The sequence below is a fragment of the Culex quinquefasciatus genome, chromosome 1 (genome assembly GCF_015732765.1).
Source record: "Culex quinquefasciatus strain JHB chromosome 1, VPISU_Cqui_1.0_pri_paternal, whole genome shotgun sequence".
Classification (NCBI taxonomy): Eukaryota; Metazoa; Arthropoda; class Insecta; order Diptera; family Culicidae; genus Culex; species Culex quinquefasciatus.
In genome coordinates this window covers 6,912,591-6,932,672 of record NC_051861.1, presented here as the reverse complement: position 1 = coordinate 6,932,672, position 20,082 = coordinate 6,912,591, and the positions used below count along the sequence as shown (strand labels likewise).

At 34.3% G+C, this 20,082-nt stretch overlaps 1 protein-coding gene and 1 long non-coding RNA gene across 3 annotated transcripts in view; both read right to left on the bottom strand.

The window, feature by feature from the left end:
* Positions 1–4,376, bottom strand: part of LOC119768746 — an 84,614-nt gene extending 80,238 nt beyond the window's left edge. Inside the window, exon 1 of the long non-coding RNA XR_005278203.1 lies at positions 4,296–4,376. This is a non-coding gene — a long non-coding RNA (uncharacterized LOC119768746). The remainder of the gene's footprint in view (positions 1–4,295) is intronic.
* Positions 1–20,082, bottom strand: part of LOC6048982 (limbic system-associated membrane protein) — a 512,782-nt gene that overhangs the window by 314,023 nt on the left and 178,677 nt on the right. The gene's annotated exons all lie outside the window — the stretch shown is intronic.

Below are 20,082 nucleotides of genomic sequence, written 5' to 3'. Positions count from 1 at the left end.
TCAATAAAAAAAACTCTGGAAAAGTGTTCGTGAAAACACTGAGAACGATATCATTCGTACAAGCAAATTTGACAATTCGTAATATTTTAAACGTTTTACAAAAAAATTGAAGACTTTAATGATTTGATAAAAATCATGGTTTATTTTATGAATACTTTTAAACGTGCAAGTCTTAAACGCTCTGATAGCATTTTGTGGAAATTGTTAGCTGTAAAAACTACACAGTTTTATATTTGTAATTTTCAAATTTATTTAATTTAATTTATCTAAATAAAATTCCTTGACAGTTTTTGGTATACAGTAGTTGTTCGGTAACTGGGCTGCTTTTTAACTGGGCACTCAATAACTGGGCCGTAGCCCAGTTAAAAAGCAGACAAACGTCAAAAAACCAAAACAAACCAAATTGACCGAGGAGTTAATGGATGCAAAAATCATATTCAATATATAATTTTTTTAAATTTTTTTCTTTAATCTCAAGTTACAATTAAAGGAATATGAAAAGGAAGAATTGTAAATAATTTTGAGTAACTGGGCTGAACAAAAAATAACGAGGGGATCACCGATGAATAATATTTCCCAGATGAAATATAAAAATTCATCTGGAAAATATTATTCATCGGTGGTCCCCTCGTTATTTTTTGTTCAGCCCAGTTAACAAGCAACATTCGGTGACTGGGCTACGTTCTCAGCCCCAGTAACCGAACAACTACTGTACCACGGTGTCATATCGGCAAAGTGTACGGAAATTTGCTCAGCAATAGTTGGTAGCCTTAAGCATACCGTAATTCAGAATATTGAATCATGGCAATGCCGTTGAAAAAAAAAAAAAAAAAAGTTGACAAAACCATGTCAATTCTGAAACTTTTCTTAAGCCATAAATCAACAAACAGAATGTTTTAATTGGCTCGAATTACCCAACATAAAATTGTTTCAATAGTGCAAAACCATCTCTTCAAACGTAAAAACATTTTGTTACAAACTAAACAAGGCCATTTAAAGATTTTTTTCAAATATTGTTGTTCAATGTTAAAATCAATATTTGTTCTTAATTTTTTTGTCGTTGACCTGTGGAAATTCACAAAAAAACATTGTTTTTGGAAGGTTGAAAATTTAGTAGGTTTAATATTTGTGTGTAAAAACGAAAACCTGATGAATATTCATCAGAAACTGATGAGTATTTACCAATTTCTGATGTAAAATTCATCATTTCTTTTTTTTGACACATAATGTGCCACCATATCCTGATGAACATTATCATCAATTTTTTTCTGTGTTACTAATTTGAAAACGCGCAACGCACTGGATCAAAATTCATGTTTTGAAATATTTTAAAATGTTAGGCTTAATTTTTAACATTTTTAAATTGGTCATTCGAGACGTAAGTTTCAACACGATTTCGTTCTTTAAAATTGACAATAGAACCAACAGTTTCCAAAATATCGTCAGTTGATAAATTATGGCTAGTTGTAAAACACGGTGGAATTTTTTCAACTTTTATTTTTATCAATAATTTATTTTGGCAACTAATTATAAAATTTTTAAAGTCTACAAAGGAAAAATTGTAGTAAAATTTCTTTGCTATCTGAAAAAAAAAATAAATAAAAAAATGGACGTGCATTGTTTCTACTCTTCAATTAATCTTCAAACTTTGAAAATGGAACGTTTCATAAAAAAAATGACTTCTTATTGAGTGAAAATTTTGATTTTGAAATATTTGTATACCACAATTTTAGGAATTGAAAAATCATAAATTAATACCTGTGAAAATAATTAAAAATGTGAATTTTTGTCTATGCCTCAAAAGTTTAGATTTTTGCTTTACAGAAACACTTCAAAAACAGTAAAAAGTACATTTTTATTTTAGTTTTGCGACTATTTTTTTATATCTAGAGTGTAACAATTTTTTTTCTTTATTGTCCTGTTACTGATTATAACTTTGCTCAAAACATCAAATCGATGTCCCTTCCCGAGATACAGATTGTCGAATATTGACATCTCATTTTTGTACGGACAATTGTCAAAAATGATATTTAAAAATGGAATTGAGTTTAGAATAACAACAAATATTTCATTCCTTTGTGGACCATCATTCAGTGAGGTACTCCTGGATTTTAGCTCCTGAAAAGTGCTTAAAAAGTGCAAAAATGCCTCAGGGCAAGAAAAAGAGGCGGTCCTCACCAGCAGGATCGGCAGATTTGAAGAAGCTAAAGAATGCCGAAGCGCTACCTGCAAAGCCAGGCAGTTTGAGCAAGGACGCTCAAAAATTGTCTGGAAACCAGTTCGCTACCCTCCCTGTGGACGTGAGCGAGAAGGAAGAATTTGAACGACGGGAAAAGTTGCCACCCATTTTTGTGAAAACATCGTCATCGGATTCGGTGCGAAAATGGCTAACCGGGTTTATCAAATCTGGTGCTTTACGAGCTTCCATTCGCTTGTGTGCTGATGGACTCAAAATTCTGCTACCTACCAGAAAGGATTACAACTACGTTCGGGATTTCTTGAACAACACAAAGATTGAATACTACAGCCATGACGATCCAGGTAAACGCCCCATGAAACAGGTCCTCCGAGGCCTGTACGACATGGATGTGAGTGTGCTGAAAGAAGAGCTTAAAACACTTAAGTTGAACGTGATCGAAGTCTTCAAGATGACGAGACACAACAAGGACATCAAGTATCGTGATCAACTGTACCTGGTTCATCTCGAGAAAGGATCGACAACGCCGTCTGAGCTGAAGGCAGTTCGGGCAATTTTCAACATCATCGTGACTTGGGAACGTTATCGTCCAGTGCACCGTGACGTGACGCAATGTTCGAACTGCTTGCAGTTTGGACATGGTGGAAGGAACTGTTTCATCAAGAGTCGTTGTGCAACCTGCGGAGGTGAGCACAAAACTCAAGCTTGCGAAACAATCAACGAGAACATCGAAGCGAAATGCTTCAATTGCGGCGGCGACCATTCGACCAAGAACCGAAGCTGCCCAAAACGAGCTGAGTTTGTAAAAATTCGGCAGCAAGCGACGACGAGGCACCAACCAAATCGTCGCAAAACACCACCAGCATACACGGACGTGGATTTTCCTGCTTTGGCGTCACCAGGAGCAGGATCTACTCGAGTGGTTCCAAATCTGCAGCCATTGCCGTTGAATCAGCGGCAAAGAGTTGCAGAGCATACAACACCTCCAGGCTTCAGTCAGCAACCGAGAGAAAACCAACCAACATCAACGGGTGAAGGCAGTAGTGACCTGTTTTCACCACAAGAACTTCTGAACATTTTCATCGAGATGACAACAACTCTGCGTGGGTGCAAATCTCGCCAGGAACAAGTAAGAACTCTTGGAGCATTCATCTTAAAATACAGTTCGTAGTTTACTCGTTCTAGTGATTTTGAATATTTCAATGGATTTTTTTTTTAGTTTTAGGTTAGGATTAGTTGTTTAAGTGATTTTTTTTTCTTTTTTACCCAAATGTATTCAATTCAATGCAATAATGTAAAACAATTTGAAGCAAATAAATAAATGTGATCAGTTAATAATAAAACGAAAAATACAACAAAGATGAAGAGCATTAGGCCATACCACTTATCATGTAAAAGAAATGTAATTATTATAAAAATGTTCAATAAAGACATATTTAATTTCAAAAAAACAACAAATATTATGGTTGACAATTATTTGACCATTAAACTGATTTCAAGTAACCGACCTCTACCAAAAACCTCAAAGTTTTTCTTCTTATTTTTTCCTTTTTCTTCACTCCAAAGTCTCCTTTAAATCGAACCTCACCTCCCTCTATGAAATCCCTTTTTCGGATCATCGCCACTGCGTTAAGGGCACTGAAAGAAGGGTTTCTTCCGGCAAGAACGGGCTCAAAATCGAACCCCAATTTCAGCATCTCAATCTGCGAGCATGATTGAAAATTTTCCCTTGCACCCCTTCTTGCTTGAAGTGGAAAAAGGTAACTTTTTGATCGGCTCATTTGCTAATTGAAAGTATGGAAATTACTTGATGGATCACGCACACAAAGGACAGGGCTCGGGTCGGGGGAAATCAATCAACCGTTCAAGTGTTTTGAAGGGGGGGGGGGGATCCATTTTGACCAGGTGTGATTTTCGGTTTAATCGACTCGAGTTTGGTGAAAGTTTAAAGTGGACGCCTGGTGGTTTGAATTGGTTTTTCCGAAGGAAATTTCCGCCAAATTGGCACAAATTTAGAAAGTTTCCCAATTTTCACAGGGGTTGAGTGTTTGGACCAGTGGGACCCGAAAAAAAAACACATCCAATGATTAGCACTTACTTTTTCGGCAAAAAGCCAGACTTCTACGAAGGTGGGGGCTTGATTGGTGTTAATTGGACTTTGGACCTTTCGGGGCTTACCTGGAAAGAGAGAGAGAGAGAGAGAGAGAGAGGGGGGAAAAAGCAAAAATTAACAAAATTAGACTAGGAGTACTGGAGTGTGTTCTCGTTTTCAAATTAGTTGATTTCATTAAAAATTTACCAACCCTGCCGGAACGAGAGAAGAAGCTTTTGGGGTTTGTGCTTAAACTGAACATGAAAGCTTTCACCAGTACGAACGTCCATAAATTAAAACTTGCAAATTTGATTACCCACAGCAGCAACAGCAGCAGAGGGAGCCAGAGCCCATTTGTGGTTTCGTTTTCTGAGAAAGCCTTCCTGCTCCGCTGGGGATCAATGTCTGAGGAACCGCAGGTGTGCCAGGATTGGTGAGTGCTTTCGGCCATTATTGACGCAAGCTTTCCGAGCGATATGGTCCAGGCCTTTTTGAAGATGCCGGTACTTGAGATCAATTTCTTCTCTTTTGAGGTGCAAAAGGTCGTAAATTTTTCCGGCACTCGAGAAACCATCACCTGAAAAGACGAACTTTTTCCTCAGTTGGTAGGGTGACTTCATGTTAGTTTTTTTTTTAACAAATTGTGGTGTTTGTAATGCTTATAAAATTTGTTTTGGTAAACTTTTCAAATTTATTTAATTTTGCAGGTCACCCTAGCATATCCTCTCTCAGTAGTGTCACTTTTAACCAAGACTTGAGGGCAGTCAAAAGACAGTGTGCAACACCAGAGAACAACTTTCATCCTCCACCAAAGAGATAATGAAGATGTCACCTGGTTTCCCACCCTCCAACCCCCCCTCTATTTATGAAGCAGGTGTTTTATGAGAAATGTGTATCGGTGTGTGTGTGCGCATGTTTGTGGGCTTAAGTTATGGATCATTTTAATGAAGCTATCTTTGCTTTGATGTTTGTTTGGCGCCACCAACGGCGTGCTAAAGTCAGCTCTGCCCCCCCAAAGTGCTCTTGGCTCTGGTGTTGTGTGAGAATGTATTTTTTTCACCTTTTTGTTGTCGTTGTGAGTGTTTGCGTGCGTGTTCAGATGAGGTGTGAAAGAGCAACGGTACTCACACTAGCGATGAGATGTTCAAGATGAATAAAGAAAAAGCAAATTTATGAATACATTCATTGTTGAGCAAAACTTTAATCAACCGTGAATTATGTCACGAAAAACTCTTAGGAAGGTCAAGAAATGGCCAAGAACGTTACGAATTAAACATTTCGAGATGAATTTCATTATATTATTTTGATTTCAATTTAAAAAATTATTGATAAAACACTATTTAAACGCAACCAAGCTTAACAAATTGAAATTTAAAAAATATTATTTTTTAAATAGAATAAAAAAAGATAATAAATACAAATGTAACACTTTAGTGTAGGCAGTAGCAAATAATTTTCAAAGTTATGTCGGCCTCCTCTCCCTTCATAATTGGTCTGAAAAATAATTCAAGTGTTCAAATATTGTTATTTTATTAAAAACTTAAACTTAAATTTCATTTTCTTTTTATTATTTACAGTAAAACAGGAAACTTTAATAGTTTTGCCTTATTTTAAAAAAAAATTCAATTTATGTGTTAGTCGTGTCTAATTCATTTAAAGAATTTTTTATGTTTTTTTCCTATTATGCATTGGTTCTTTTTTTTATTGATTAACACCTAAACTCCCAAGCTCGAGAAAAAGGGGGTTTTTTATGGAAATTCCCCCTTTTTCTCGAGCTTGGAAGTTAAGGTGTTAAAGAACTATTTCGCAATATTATAGCTTTTACTTTTTTTATTTATTTTTTTACTTTTTAGCTTTTTTTTGTTTAATTTTTGGTCGTGATTTAGTTTTTTTTATTGTTTTCCACATTTGTTTTGAATATATTATTTCATAAAACTGCAAACAAACGTGAACAAATTGAGTGATATTTCTGAAATCTTTACATTAATTTAGTCAAAATATAAAAAAAAAAACTACATTTGTTGGAACACATATTTTTAGAATGCACTTAAGGGGTTACATATATGTAAATCAACAAATAAGTCAGAGGCTGGCGTGAGCACAAACTTAATTTTATTTATAACTTGTTTCCAGGACATTAAAATATACATTTTCATCTATTATCAAAACAAATTTGAAGACATTTGGTTGTATCATTGCCAAGATATAGCTATTTGAAGTTAGCAGTTTCAAAAAACGGGTGCCACGATATCTCAACACTGCCTTGACCAAATCGGCTCAACATTTTGGTGAAGACTCGTTACACCGGTCCTGTGTGCATGACGAAGGCCGATTTTCAAAAAACTTATTTTAAAAAAAGATAAAAATATTTTTGTGTTTTTGATATAAAAAGAAGTCAGTTTTTGATTTTTGTATTTTTTAAAAAAAGCAAAATTTCAAAATCGGGCTTCGTCATGCACACGGAATAGTTCTTGAGAATCTTCACCCCGAGTTTCAGCCAATTTGGTTCATCCCATTTCGAGATATCGTGGCACCCGTAAATAAACTCGGTGTTTCGAAAAAAACGCTCAGAAAGTTTGACAGTCCGCTTTGTGCACGGCAAAATGTTGAGCAGAAAATCGTCTCTAACCCAGTTTAATCATGTAGTATCTTCATGAAAGTTTCAAGAGTGATTGAAAATCATCTTTTTAGAGGATTCAATAAATTTTCTGTAATATTAAATTTTGAGATTTTCTACATGTACCTTTAAGCAATCTTAAGATTTTTGGCAAAATTTTTGACCGATGGACACAAAAAAAGTTTAAGAGGGTTTTATTTGATGAGGATTTGTTCAGATTGGTTGATTTGATGGAATTTGTTTAGATGGTATTTTGGAATCAATTTTTTTTAGGATGGTACACATTTTATTTAAAGGTTTTGTCAAACTCCCCCCCTCCCCCCTTCAAAAATCATGAGGCAAACAATAATTTTTCAATAAACTCCAAATTTTTTATGGAAATTTAAATGCAATCAACAGAAATGAATTTAAAGTGCATTCCCCTGCGTTTTTAGCATATTTGTTAAATTTCCAAAAACCACAAAATGTTTTTCAATTTTTTTTTATTATCATATTTTTTTATCTGCCCCTCCCCCCGTCCTCGGCAAGACTCGAGGGACAATATTTTTGAGAAATATTTGTCTTAAGTGTTTATATTCAAATGAAACAAATTTTATTTTATTTCAAATGTTTGAACGAAAATATCTGAAAATGTTACAAAAATCTTTTAAATTTATTTTAAATATATTAAAATTAAAACAATTAAACTTTTAGGTTTTTTAGGAATTTTAGGAACTCAGTTCGATGGAGACGACTTAAAATAAGCTTACTAGTATTTTTGAAATTTTTGGAAAGAAGCATTTCTGTTACAATATGAAAAGCATTTTGTGACAGCATTATAGTCTAACAATTTTAATAATTAAAACAAAGTTTAACTATTTTCAAAACCAGATTTTTGCCGTATTAGTTTTGTACGTTTGACAATTTTTGAATAAGAAGACAACAACTTCCTAGGTTGCTGTGCATCCTAAAGGGTTAAAATCACAGCTATTTCAAGGGAAAAATATGTAAATTTGAAACTTATATATCTCAAAAAAAGCGCAGGCCAAATATTAAGCAACATGAAATCAGAGTTCAAGAACTATTTCTCATTAAACTCAAGATATCTTCATTTGAAAATGAATAATTTTCAAGGGATCAGCTTTGAGAACCACCATGACAAAAATAGAAAATTGTCCAACTATTTGAGTTCAGCCAAACTGCCAAAATATAAATTTTGCCAAAATATAAATTTTTGGCTATTTTTAGCGTTTTTGTGATAATTGCGCAACAACTCTTCTGAAGACACAAAAACTCGAAAATTTCACCATTTTTCAGAAAATATATTACCTACTAAATTTTGCTATCTGGACCACTGTGCAATGGGCAAATACAAGAAGAGGCAAATCAATAAAAATGTAAATCATTAGCCATAGATTTATTACTTTGACGATTTTGTGTGCTACGGTTTTGAAAATTATAACATTTCAGATGGAAAAAAAACATAACGAAACCGAAATATTACAAATATAACTACAAAATATTTTTCAACAAACCTAAAATGATCAAAAACACAGGAAAATAACATATACTTTGAAAAGTATTTGCATCGACCTAATTAAAACCTTGACCAAAACTGTAATTTAATTTTTTTTTTTTTTGAAAAAAAAACATCCAGAAAAAATAAAAACATCATTGACAACTTAGCCAACTGCGATAAATATTCAAATTCGTGTCAATTTTTTTTATCAATCCAGCTTTTTAACCTTTTTTTACAACTTAAATAAAAGTATTTTTGAATGTCTCAAAATTTAAATAAACAAAAAAATTAGCAAGCAACGTGCACCACAGCAAAAAAAAAGTTGAACTTTGGAAGGCTGAAACTTTGTTAGGTTGAATAATCCCTCTTTTTTGAGTAAAATTACATAAATAATGTGTAAAAATGTATCACCATTTCCTGATGAATATAACCATCATTTTTTTTCTGTGTGGTCTCGTTAGATTTTTTAAAATTAATTGGTCTCTAAGCCTAGTTTGCTCCAATTTGTCACATTTTCTTTTAAAAATTAAAAAAAAATAATTAAGAAATACCAAATACACACTAAAACCATATAAATTCTCGAGCCCTTTTCACACCCCTGCTGCCTTTTCATAACTCATTCAGCTCTCGCCCACCCTAATGTGAGTCACATGCTTTCCATAATTTCCCCGGGCTCCGAAAAACCTGAGACGACAAAGCCATTTCAGCCTCCCAGCCTGATGCTGCCACTGCACTTTCTTATGCCGTTTCATGTCATCTCTAACGGGAAATTCTGCGCCCCCAAAGTGCCGCACCCCCACACTCCACTTCTCCCCGCCCCCGCTGTCGGGAGCACGAACTTTTCGGAAAAGTGTCTCCATTGACACAAAGGCTTCTTGCCAGCCTCGTGTGTTTATAAAATTGCGAAATTATTAAATATCATAATCTCAAAGGAGTGAAATCAGCTCCACGCTCTCTCTCTCTGTCGGCAGCGAGTTTCGGGAAAAAGGTGAGGAGGGGGGAGGGGGGGGCGGATAATCTCATAAAAAGTGGGTGGAGGAGGTGAAACATTGTTCATGAGAGCTTTTCTTGCATACCTCCAGGGGGGCGGGGTTGCAAAATGTCTTTCTCTCTCTAGGTTGGGATGTGTGCAAATGTTTTTCACACTTGCAGAATGAGAGCTTTATTTATAATGCAACCAGACCAGACCGCAGGCGCCATGTTTTAACAGGAAAATTAATTATTAAATTTAATATCATCAACGGAAATAATGTACCTTGTAGGCTTGTGAGAGGGAGGTGAGTAGGTGTTAATCGGTTTTGCTCGATGCTAAACAATTGTTTGCATTATGCAAAAAGGGGATTGTGCTGGTTGATTTGGCGGTCGGTTGATTATGCAAAATCCGCGTCAACTTTTTAATCCACGCGCTAGCTAGTTTGCGTCACAAATTCAAGTTCTGCGACGACCACCAACCCTACAAGGGGAGGAAAACGGGGAGGTCAGGCTATCTGCTGCTGTTCGTCCAGATGACGTCGCGACCGTCCTCGCTGGAGGACACAGATTTGGCTAATGTTATCCCACTGCCACAGCGTAGAGTTGTATAAACTGGGTTAAATTGGTTTTAATCGTTGTTGTGGTACTGGTTTTTGGCAAAAAAAAGGACAATGTTTTGCTGGCATGGAAAATAGGAAGCAAAATTTCCTGGTTAGGGCAAAGTTTTGCCACTTCAGCACAGAGTTATGTTGTTTCAAATAAAGTCTGAATAAACGAGACATATTTTTTGTGAAATTTATTTCCAATATTAGCAAAAATATTCACTTGTTGTTTACCATTTTAGATCATTATCATATTGGATAACATAATGTATAATGAAAACTGATCAAATGCACAATTTGATATCTACATCAATGTTAGGCAAGCCAAACTTTTAACCATTTCTTCACATTTTGAATTTCATATCTAGAATGGGCTATTCCAGATCAACTGGGTACACTTTTGGACTCAACCTTCACCGATTTGGACCAAACTTGGAGGAAACGTTCATCTATCGATAGTTAACAGATATCCAAAGTTTGGTCCTAATTTGACCATCCCTCTTTTTTTTTGGCAACGCCCTCTATTTTCAATTAATTAAAAATCTTAACCCTTAAATGCCCCTTCTATAGTATTTTAACCTTTTAAGTATTTACATTCAGTTTTGACCAATTTCTTATACTTTTATATTTTTTATTTTATCACCATCGTGCTCCCTGGTAAATTTTACATAATAATCAATGTTAACCTCAAACTAAAATGAACTATTGGCGAGATACAGCAATTTTATTGAAAAAAGTATGATTTTGCGCAGCACTCTGTCATATGAATAAAAAATCCGAAATAAGTTTCTCACACATAAAAACCGAACTATGCGAGATTAATCCATTTTTGCCTTCCTAGCTGAGGTAAGGCTATAATCCTGCTCTAAAAATGAACTTTTTATTAAAAGCTCGAAGACCCACCTTCATGTATACATATCGACTCAGAATCGAAAACTAAACAAATGTCTGTGTGTGTATGTATGTATGTGACCAAAATTCTCATTGAGTTTTCTCAACGCTGGCTGAACCGATTTTGACCAAACCAATTGCATTCGACTTGGTTTAGGGTCCCATACATCGCTATTGCATTGTTTGAAGATTCGATAACTAGTTCAAAAGTTATGCATAAAAATGTGTTTTCACATATATCTGGATCTCATTTATATGCATGTAAACAATGTCCGGATCCATCATCCGACCCATTATTGGTTAGGTAATCGAGAGACCTTTCCAACATGCTTACATCATTGAAGATCTGGCAACCCTGTCTCGAATTATGATCAGTTAAGTAATATTTAAGTACACAGAAAAAAAAAGTTGAATTTAGGAATGTAGAAAATTTGGTAGGTTGAATATTACCTCTTTATTTGTGTAATATTACATAAAAAATGTGTAAAAAAGTGAACCTGATGAATATTCATCAAAAACTGATCAAAATTCATCATTTTCTGGGGTTTTATCATTTATTTTGCCACAAAATCTGTCACCATTTCCTGATGAATATTACCATCATTTTTTTTTCTGTGTACTTTTTTGAAGCCGGATCTCAATAAAATGTATGCAAACGATGTCCGGATCCATCACCCGACCCATCTTTGGTTAGGTAATCGAGAGACCTTTCCAACGAGTCCATAACATTGAAGATCTGGCAACCCTGTCTCGAGTTTTGACTACTTAAGTAATATTTATGTACTTTTTTGAAGCCGGATCTCAATTAAATGTATGCAAACGATGTCCGGATCCATCATCCAACCCATCGTTGGTTAGGCAATCAAGAGACCTTTCCAACAAGTCCTTAACATTGAAGATCTGGCATCCCTGTCTCGAGTTATGACCACTTAAGTTATATCTGTGTACTTATTTTTCTGGATCTAAAAAAATAGCTGAAATATGTGTCCAAACCACTCATATTACCCATTGTTGGTAAAAAGTGAGGAAGGCATCAACCATATAGGTGGTTTAAGCCAGTTTTTTTTTTTTTTGAAAAGTACACCATGTATTTCTGAATGCTGCACAAACTTTGTTGAGTAAAATCGCTGTATCTCACCAATAGTTAATTTTAGTTTGAGATTTACATTGATTATTATGCAAAATTTTCCGGGGAATACGATGGTGATAAAATAAAAAATATAAAAGTATAAGAAATTGGTCAAAACTGAATTTAATTACATATAACATATGTGTCATTTTGTAGAACGAGGAAACAATCGAAAAACCATTTTGGAAATTTTCTACTTATGAGATTCTTTTTCATTGCATATTTTGAACAGAACAAATCATTATTTCATGAACCATTTCAGAAATTTAAGAAAAATATTTATAAAGAATCAACTATTCTCAAATTTGCATAAAATTGCTGCTGGCCAGCCATATAATCGAAAATTTATTTAAATATTTACAAATTTAATATTACTGCTCCATTTGTTTACATTTTCTGTTTAAATCAAAAGAGATTGAAAATAATTATTTGGAAAGGCGTTATATGTTTGAAAGAATGCAATGATAATGATATGATTTACATTTCAATTCATTTAATTTTGAATACGTGAAAAATAATGAACAAAACAAATTTCATATTTCAAATTTTTATAGCTTAGCTAAACATTCCATAATCTCTAACAAGTACAAACAATCCTATGCTAATAAACTCCCGTTCGTTAACCAATATTGAACTTTGCCAAATATTCAACCCTAATTGATCCTAAACATCTATTGTCCCATTTTGCCGCGGAAAAGCCTCTTCGTAGCAGTTTCACATAGTGGAGCAAAATTTTCCCACAACAATGGACTTTTTCTTCCACGAATCCGGTTTACCGGTTGTTGCTTGGGCTCCGGGAATTTGTTTCCATACAAATGCTACACTGAACATGCTATTTGCTTGTGGTTCAGAGTTGTATGTGTGCCTCTCAGAAATTTCATTGGTGCGGCTGAAATGGTAGTTCATTGTTAGGAAATTGTTGTGATGTTAACTAAAGTTCGAAAGGAGCTCATTACACTATACCTAGAAAACTATGTATGAGAAGACTAAAACCGTTAACCTCATCGTTTGAAAACTTGAAGTGAGCCATTATTTTTATTTGATCACAAATTATTTTCAAAAAATGTCTTGTTTCACATGAATAATTGGTTCTTTTTTTTTATCTGTAGCATCCTACATGAGCAGACGGAAATAACTTGGGAAGAACATTTCTTAATTTTTGAAAATACTAAGTCAATAACATTTTATGTTATTTATAAAAATAGTTGCTATTCGTCGTTATGATGTTATTGGATTGTTATTGTAATAACAGACTAATAACATTTTAAGTAATTCTTCGAACATATCTGTCAATTTAACAGTATTTGTTATTGAAATGGCATGAATTTTGTTATTACCTTCTGCCCGGGTACATTTAAAACACTTTTAAAGTCTTAATTTGAGCATTTCCAGTCTAATGCTTCTCAAAAGTTAGCGAAATGATTAAAGCCCTCGTTCCGGAAACAAATCTCTACCCGCAAGCGAAATCCGTTAAAACAACTAAAACACTTTCACACAAAAAAATGACGCACTCGTGCGTCTGTATTTTTTTGTGTTTTCATTCCGTCGAGCTTTCCGGAATGTCCATGTGAATTTCAGTGTGAGTGTGTGTGCACCAAAAAAAAGCATTAATCTTCTTTCCTGTCTCATCTCACTTTACGGTTTGCCAGTTGTCTTTGCTTTTTTCTATCTCCGTGTTGTTTTGTTTTAAAACGCACCGCCCAAAAAACGGGCCCAACCGAATCTGGCTTATTTCGCACTTTTCAGCCTGCAAATGTGTTGAGCAAAGGGGCTGTGTGTGATTGTGTGTCGAGGTGTCTATTTTCTTTCCAGATTTTCGCCTTTGCACGACTTTTGTAGACTGGCCGAATGCTCTTGTAAGAGTGGGCAGAAGTGCGAAAATGCCATTTATGTTTTATTTTGCTTTTTGCTTTTTGCTTTTTGCTTTTTGCTTTTTGCTTTTTGCTTTTTGCTTTTTGCTTTTTGCTTTTTGCTTTTTGCTTTTTGCTTTTTGCTTTTTGCTTTTTGCTTTTTGCTTTTTGCTTTTTGCTTTTGCGTGTGCGTTTGCTTTTGCTTTTTGTTTTTGCTGTTTGCTTTTGCTTTTGTTTTTGTTTTGTTTTTGTTTTTGCTTTTGCTTTTTGCTTTTTGTTTTTGCTTTTGCTTTTGCTTTTGCTTTTTGCTTTTGCTTTTTGCATTTTGCTTTTGCTTTTTGCTTTTTGCTTTTGCTTTTTGCTTTTTGCTTTTTGCTTTTTGCTTTTTGCTTTTTGCTTTTTGCTTTTTGCTTTTTGCTTTTTGCTTTTTGCTTTTTGCTTTTTGCTTTTTGCTTTTTGCTTTTTGCTTTTTGCTTTTTGCTTTTTGCTTTTTGCTTTTTTGTTTAAAAAAAAAGCATCACTGCCCTAACAAATCCTTCCCGTTTAAGTGTTGGCGCGGCCAAATTTTGAATTTATCCAACTGGAAGATTTTCGTTTTTTTTAGTTTTCAGTGCTTTTTCGGATTCTTCTCTGTTTCGCTACGGTGCCAGTTTTTCCAACTCGTGATTGCTGAACTGGGGGAAAAATATTTTCGGTTGCCCGCGCTCGCCGGCCACGGACAAGGATTTAAACTGGTGCGAGTGGGTGGCCACACCGGTTTTTCGGAAGTGGCGAACCGTGCCGAATTTCAAGTTGTTTTCGTCTGATGATGGAACCTTTTTTGAGAGGTAGTTTTTTTTTGTTTTGACATTGGAACGAATTTATTTTTGCTAAAATTTGCCATTATTTTAGGATTAAGAAATGGAAATAATTTTTTTATTGAAAATGTTTGAATGAATTATTTTCATAAACCACCATCTAATGTGAAATTGGGTCATACAAACATGCTGAAATTTGTCACCCCGAATGACGGTATTTCAAATGATTAAATTAGATTAAGCAAACGTTCGCTTTGAACTTGAAGCTTTGAAAATTCATTAATTCCCCAAAAACAATTATTATTGAAGAGGATCAATTCAATTCAATCATAAAATTTTAAAACAGTAGTCTTTTCTGAGTCATTTCAAGCTGACAGTCTAAAGAAAGACATGCTCTCCTCAAATGACACCCACTTCTTGGACAGCTTCCCCGTCTCAAAGTCAAGACCAGTCAAGCTCACAGTTTTCCACCCCGTCAGCAGTCATCTTTTCTGCGAGTGGCTGCAATTTTCCGCTGACGAAGGCCACCCCGGAGGGGAAGGCCATCGCCATTCGTCGTCATCAACGCCCATTCTGGAGGAAGCGAGGGGGTGAAATGGGACAGCAAACCTCACCATATATGGTGGTGGTGGTGGCGGTGGTCATAATTCCTTTAATGGGTCGAACGTTGATGAAAATGTGAACCATCATCCGTGTTTCCTTCGGTTGGGAGTTTGAAACCAGGTAGGGGAAGAAGAGGTCCGAGATCTCAGATTCGAGGGGGGACTTGGGGTAATAAGAAAATATGACTTGAAGCGCACGTGGGCTCCAGTGTGTCACACACGAGCCAACCAAAAGAAGCCGGAGCATCAAGAATGCTGGAGGGCCGAACGGTTATTACGATGATCGTAATCGTAATGTGCTTATGTATGTTGTAATAAATTTCCACTTTTTTCCACTTCCTTTTTCTCTTTCCTGGCTGGGAAAAAAAATCACGACCAGGAAGTGTAGGGGAAAAAAGCTGTCTGCAAGTTGCGAGCAGTTCATTTTCAACACTCGAAACTTTTGGACCAACAACATTGTGCAGGAAAAAAAATAGTGGCATTGAAAAAGACGAGTCGTTGGGCGAAGTTGATATTTTATCCTTTTGGGAGCGCCAGCTCGGATGAGCAATCTGGCAAGGGAGATTTAAGCTATGCTTTTTTTGCACGGAAAATCGCCATTACAATAGCAATCAAATAGACAAACAATGATTTTATTTTAAATTTAGTGCAATTCTTTACGAAATCGGTCCTTTTTTATTGTATTTTGTAATCCGGCTGAAACTTTTTTGGTGCCTTCGGTATGCCCAAAGAAGCCATTTTGCATCATTAGTTTGTCCATATAATTTTTCATATAAATTTGGCAGCTGTCCATACAAAAATGATGCATGAAAATTTAAAAATCTGCATCTTTTGAAGGTATTTTTCGATCAATTCGGTGTCTTCGACAAAGTTGTAGGTATGGATATGGACTACACTAAAAAAATGATACAGCCCGGGCAGACGGTAATAACAAAATTCATGCCATTTCAATAACAAATATTGTTAAAATAACAGAAATTGTTATGGAATCTTCTTGAAAAATCCATTTTTGCATAAGGGTATAATAACAGTTTATGTTATCATAACAAAATTTGTTATTGGTCTGATATTGGTTGAAATCCAAAACAACTTTGGAATAACATTTCTTGTTATGGAAGAATATCTCCAAATGTTATTGGGATGATCGGATTAGTTGTTAAAATAACAAAAAATAATAACAAAGATTTGTTCGAAGAATAACTAAAAATGTTATTAGTCTGTTGTTACAATAACAATCCAATAACAAAAAAATCATAACGGCGAATAACAAATCTTGTTATAAATAACATAAAATGTTATTCGCCTAGTATTTTCAAATATTGAAATAAATTCTTTGTTATTATTTTTTGTTATTTTAACAACAAATCAGATCATCCCAATAACAATTTGAGGTATTCTTCCATAACAAAAAATGTTACTCTCAAGTTTTTCTGGCTTTCAATCAATATCAGACCAATAACTAATTTTGTTATAATAACATAAACTGTTATTGAACTCTTATGCAAACATGGATTTTGCAAGAATATTCCATAACACTTCCTGTTATTTTAACAGTATTTGTTATTGAAATGGCATGAATTTAGTTATTACCGTCTGTTCGGGTTAAAAAAAATTGGTTATTTTTTATTTCACTTTTTGTCACTCAATCTTGATTTGCAAAAAACATTATTTTTAATTTTATTTTTTTATTTTTTGATATGTTTTAGAGGACATCAAATGCCAACTTGTCAGAAATTTCCTGAATGGGCAAAAAATCTATTACCGATTTATGATTTTTTCAATCAATACAGTTTTTTTTTTTTTCGAAAAATCGAAATATTGGTCGCAAATATCTTTCAACTTCGTTATATTTTCCCAGTGGCGTATTTTTTTTATTTATCTAACAAATCTATTTTAAATGTTGAATAATAATATCATCCAATATTTTTTGCTTAGAAACCTGTTTTAGGAACAAATATCTAGTTATTTTTTTAATGGGTAATTCTCCACCAACTCACACGAAATCTGTAAAAGTTGCCCTGACCCCTCTTCGATTTTCGTGAAACTTTGCTTTAAGGGGTAATTTTGGTCCTTGATCACAAATCCGAGGTCCATTTTTCGGTATTTCGTGACGGTGGGGCAGTACGAACCCTTTCATTTTTCAGGTTTTTAACTAAGGAGCAATTCTTTGAGATTTCGGTCATTCGATTTGTTCTGTATTTTTTAATCCAGCTGAAACTTTTTGGTGCCTTCGGTATGCCTAAAGAAGCCATTTTGCATCATTACGTAGTTTTGTGAAAATTTTGAGTATTTTCAAAAAAAAAATATTGTTATGACTTTCGAAATGTATGAAAAAATCCCGATCGTTTGGTACCCACATTGTAAAAACGGAAATTTTGAGTATTTTATTCAAAAATACGTAGTTTTGTGAAAAATCAGAGTATTTTCTAAAAATGTTGTTATTTAATTCGAAACGTATGAAAAAATCCCGATCGTTTGATACCCATATTCCAATAACAATATATTTTTGGATTCTTTAGAGAAAAAAAAATGTATTTCCAAAATACAGAAAAAACACGTATTTTTGTGAAAATTTTCGTGAAATTATAATTTTAATGGATAACTGACATCATTCCGATTCCAAAACACTATAATTTTTTGATGTTTGCATGATTTTTCATACGATTAAAGCCAATGGCTTCCATAAGCTCTGTGCTTCAGTTAAGCACTGGGCCGTGCTTAACCGAGGCAGCTGAACGGTGCAAAACCGGGGCAGTGCAAAACCGAGGCGTGCAAAACCGAGGCATGACTGTACACTGAAAATAAATGATACACGGTAAAAAAAATTGGTGATTTTTAATTTCACTTTTTGTCACTTAAACTTGATTTGGGCGTAATATTGTATTTTTGGTCTTTTTAAAATGTAAGTCTTGATTTAAAATTTATGAAAATATTTTTTTCGAAAAGATCGGAAAATTTCACGAATGTTTCATGTTTTAACATTGTAAATCGGACCATTAGTTGCTGAGATATCGACATCAGAAAATGGTGTGTTGTTTGGATGGGACTTAGAAAACATCAATTTTCCTGTTTTTAAACCTTTGCATGGCAATATCTCAGCAACTAAGGGTCGTATCAACAAAGTTCAAAAGTGCAAAATGTAGAGAATTTTCTTAGCTTTTCAAAAAAAAAATTAAAACATGTGCACTTATTTTTAAAAATAAAAAAACTTCGACTATTTTCAAAAAAATTACCTAAAAATGGCTCTAACTTGAAACGGTGCATTTTATCAAAATTTCACTTAAGTACTTTTTGATTGCAAATTTGATTTTATATCGAAAAATGAAGTTGAAAAATTTTTGCACCCGATTTTTGGATTTTTTTGAAAAAAATCAGTATTGATTCAAAAATTCATAACTCGCTCAAAGATTTTTTGGACAACCTGGAAATTTCTGAAAAGTTGGCATTTTATGTCCTCTAAAACATATAAAAAATAAAAAAAATTAAAAATAGGCTTTTTTTTGCAAATCAAGTTTTAGTGACAAAAAATTAAATAAAAAATCACCAAAAAAAATTTTACCGTGCATAATTTTTTTCAGTGTAGTCCATATTCATACCTACAACTTTGCCGAAGAAACCAAATCGATCGAAAAATTCCTTCAAAAGATACAGATTTTTGAATTTTCATGCATCATTTTTGTATGGCCAGCTGCCAAATTTGTATGGAAAATTATATGGACAAACTAACGATGCAAAATGGCTTCTTTGGGCATACCAAAGGCACCAAAAAAGTTTCAGTCGGATTAAAAAATACAAAAATTAAAATTTAAGAAAAAGACCGATTTTGTAGAGAATTGCTCATATCAAAAAATCTCGAAAATCAATAAATACGTATTTTGGGAAATTGAGTTTTAGTGAAAAAAACTAACTTAATCAACCTATGTGGTTGGAGCCTTCCTCACAAGAATGGCTGTACACAAGTTTCATCTATTTTTTAGATCCGGCTTCCAAAAAGTACATCGATATCACTTAAGAGGCCATATCTCGAGACAGGGTTGCCAGATCTTCAATGTTTTGGACTCGTTGGAAAGGTCTTTTGATAACCTACCCAACAATAGGTCGGATGGTGGATCCGGACATAGTTTACATACATTTAAGTGAGATCCGACTTCAAAAAAGTACATCAATATCACTTAAGGGGCCATATCTCGAGACAGGGTTGCCAGATCTTCAATGTTTTGGACTCGTTGGAAAGGTCTTTTGATAACCTAACCAACAATAGGTCGGATGGTGGATCCGGACATAGTTTACATACATTTAAGTGAGATCCGACTTCAAAAAAGTACATCAATATCACTTAAGGGGCCATATCTCGAGACAGGGTTGCCAGATCTTCAATGTTTTGGACTCGTTGGAAAGGTCTTTTGATAACCTAACCAACAATAGGTCGGATGGTGGATCTGGACATAGTTTACATACATTTAAGTGAGATCCGACTTCAAAAAAGTACATCAATATCACTTAAGGGCCATATCTCGAGACAGGGTTGCCAGATCTTCAATGTTTTGGACTCGTTGGAAAGGTCTTTTGATAACCTAACCAACAATAGGTCGGATGGTGGATCCGGACATAGTTTACATACAGTTAAGTGAGATCCAAATATATGTGAAAACACATTTTTATACATAACTTTTGAACTACTTATCGAAACTTCAATCTGTATAAAACTCGATCTATGGGACCCTAAACCAAGTCGAATGCAACAAGTTCGGGTCAAATCGGTTCAGCCAGTGCCGAGAAACATGAGCTAGTTTGTTGGTCACATACATACATACACACAGACATACACACACACA